We start from the raw sequence: 3,150 nt of genomic DNA, 5'->3' as shown, positions 1-3,150 counted from the left end.
CTACAACCCTACCACTTTTTTTTTTCTGGGATTTATTTTCTACGACTCCAGATGGCGCGCAAATGCAAGATAAATGGCGAAAGACTGTCCTTAACGTTTGTCTGTATTATCCAGATTTTTTAGCCCTATTACTTTAAAATAGTCTCTGCGGTCCCTGTTGCAGGAGACATCCTGGCACTGACTTGACAGATTTGCCGTGTATTCTGATTAAAATGCTTTTAGCAAGTCTCTTTCGGCTTTTTGCTGAATAGGCACGGAACGTTATGATTATATCTATCTTTTTATCTGGATTAAAGGAGCGATTGCAAAATGGGGCGTTGTCTCTTGTCAACACTGAGATGGTCTGACCATTTGCCATCATTTTATGGTCATAAATTTTAACACTTCTCTAAGGCACTGTTTACAAGCAGGTAAGGTAACACTAGCGGTAGGGTTACCCAAGCAAGAGGGTTATTCTAGTACTTGCAGATTTCTTCTTTTTTTCATCGGCGTGTTTACATGGCAGCTAGAATGAATGAATAAATGAACGAACGAACGAACGAACGAACGAACGAACGAACGAACGAACGAACGAACGAACGAATGAATGGATAGATGGATAGATAGATGGATGGATAGATTGATGGATGGATGGATGGATGGATGGATGGATGAATGAAAGACTTTATTTAAGGGGGTCTTATACTCTCAGATATAAATTTTTCTCCAGAAAACCATTTTTTTGGAACATGAAGATTCAACATCCCTGTCCATTTGTAAATCGTATTTTGAAACGATTTTCCTCTAATTACTCCTGAATTTACGTTTAAATTAAGAAATCTAAACACTTCTAGCTATATTTCAACATAGCAACACCCATAGCAACCATTGTTTACCGTCTAAAAGTACTCACAAAATGGATTCAATTCAGTACATTTTAATGATACTTTACACAAACGCTTTAAAGATGTGTAGTTACGAGAATTTTGCATCATGGTCCTGAACATTATTTCTTCTACCATCTTATACGCTCCTTATACTTGGTTAACATTTCTATGACTGGTGTGTATTCGGGTGTTCAATGAAACATTTATGTAAAACCTTTAAATATACCCCTCCCCCTGCCCCTAACCTCCCCCCCTAGTTCACAGGGCTAATTTGGGCTCTCGGAGACCGAAGTAAAACTTTAAAGCCTTATTTCTCAAAATGACCAAATAGACGGATCATCAATATCTGGCACACGATATCTCCACTGGGTTTTAACCAAATGTTGTCAAATTTTCAACATTGATGAAGGACACAATTATCTAGGTCTTAAACCTCCAAAATTTGCAATTTATGAAATTTTTTCCTGTTATTTAGTTAATATAGTTAATATTAGTTAATATTAATATACTTTTTCAACATTTCACGAGAAGAATCCCCTCAAAACACTGTTTTCTGAGATTTGTCTCCTGGACAACTTGCTTATGGACAGGATGAACTTAATTCCATACTTCTCGAACCATTCATTATTACGTTATCGTGTTTATAATGAACACCACTTTTTAACACTAAGGAGCTAGTTATTCATTAACTATCGTGGCACGTGAGCTGGAAAAGCTCATTTTTGAAGTCAGAGTGCAAAGTCCTTTAACGTGATACCAAAACTGTTCCACACAGTTGTTTTGCAAAAAAAAAAAAAATTTAGGTATAAGACCACCTTAAGTGCCAATAGTATTTAGTTTTAAAAAACTAATTGAGGACACTATTTACACAATTTTAGCGGTTAAGGCCGCCCATGGCTAGCTATGGGCGGCCATCACCGCTAAAAGCACTGATTTTGGGTGGATTTCCTCCAGGACTGCAACATGATTCCTCTAGCTTCCTCTGAAACTTTTTCTGCCTCAAACATGCCATCAGTTGCATTTTCTTCCATAGTGGGTGATTTAATCGGCAATGTGGCAGCCTTAACAGGTTCTCCTTCCTCAGTAACAGCCTTGGCGGTTCAATCAACATGGACATTATCCTGGGGTAATACGTCTGGGTAGGCCACATGGGTACAATGATCACTACCTCTGCCTTGTCTGCTGTGATCTTCTGTAAACATCTGGGAATGAGAGAAAAAGACGGGAATGCATAAAATGGCATCCTGTTCCATAGTATTGAAAAAGCATTCACAGTAGCTGCACCAGGGTCCGGTTTCCGTGATACATAATTATCAATCTGTTTGTTTAACCTGGGAGCAAACAGGTCAATCTCAAAAGGACTCCACAAAAGGGATCACTTCTGGAAAAACTCTAGATTCAACATCCACTCCGTTCGGTGATTAAATACCATAGATTTGCCGTCAGCCAAGGTATTCTGTTTCCCTGGCACATGAGCTGAGCTGAGGAAATTATTTCTCTCCGAGCCAAATTGCCGAATTCTCTTTGCAATATCATTACAGGCTCTAGATTTACTGTCTCCCATATTGTTTATGTAGGAAACAGTGGTTGCGTTATCTGACATGATGCGTTTGTGCTTGTTACAATACTGTTGCACAATGAATGTAATGCAAAAAGGACTGCTTTGAGTTCCAGCTCATTTATGTGCAAACTTGCTTCCACAGGGGACCACCGACCACCCGTGGTCTGGTTGTCTCTCACTCGGCAGGGACTAACTCTGCTTTATGTAAATAAACCATCATTTACGCAACTTTGATTACCAAATGAAACTTTTTTAGACCGCATCACAGTCAAACCTGTATAGGGAGGTTCCCCCAGAATTCGTCATGTCAATATTGGTCAGAATTAAAAGACCCTGAAAGGGACAAATAGAATTCTCGTGGACGATCGATAACTATGAAATACCGAATTTCCATAAACCATGACAAGGACATGAGGTAAAGCGATTAAGTATACAGTAACAGTATCTATATTGATCGAATGATGTACAGGTTCACAAAATCAAACAAGAACAAAAGTTTTGTAAAACCAAAACCGAATAACGAAGTATTGCATTTCTGTGACAGCTCAGTTTATTGGCAAACTTAAATGACCAATCTACTAAAACGTGGACAAAAAACTTATGCATTATTTTTGCAGTGTCCGTTTGATACAGGTTTCTAACAATAGAAATGACCATAAAAGTCAAGTTCAAGGTTTCCGCGTCCGCTTAAGAGAGGTGTCAGTTGAATACAGGTATTTTCTA

General features: G+C 38.5%; 1 pseudogene; it reads right to left on the bottom strand.

The window, feature by feature from the left end:
* Positions 1-1,767: 1,767 nt before the first annotated feature.
* Positions 1,768-2,430, bottom strand: LOC149102772 (uncharacterized; annotated as a pseudogene).
* Between the last annotated feature and the right edge of the window lie 720 nt (positions 2,431-3,150).

Source organism: Orbicella faveolata, unplaced genomic scaffold, assembly GCF_042242905.1.
Source record: "Orbicella faveolata isolate gen_17 unplaced genomic scaffold, um_ofav_v1 contig_35, whole genome shotgun sequence".
NCBI lineage: Eukaryota > Metazoa > Cnidaria > Anthozoa > Scleractinia > Merulinidae > Orbicella > Orbicella faveolata.
Note: the sequence above shows the minus strand (reverse complement) of the source record. Positions and strands in the feature narration are given on the sequence as shown.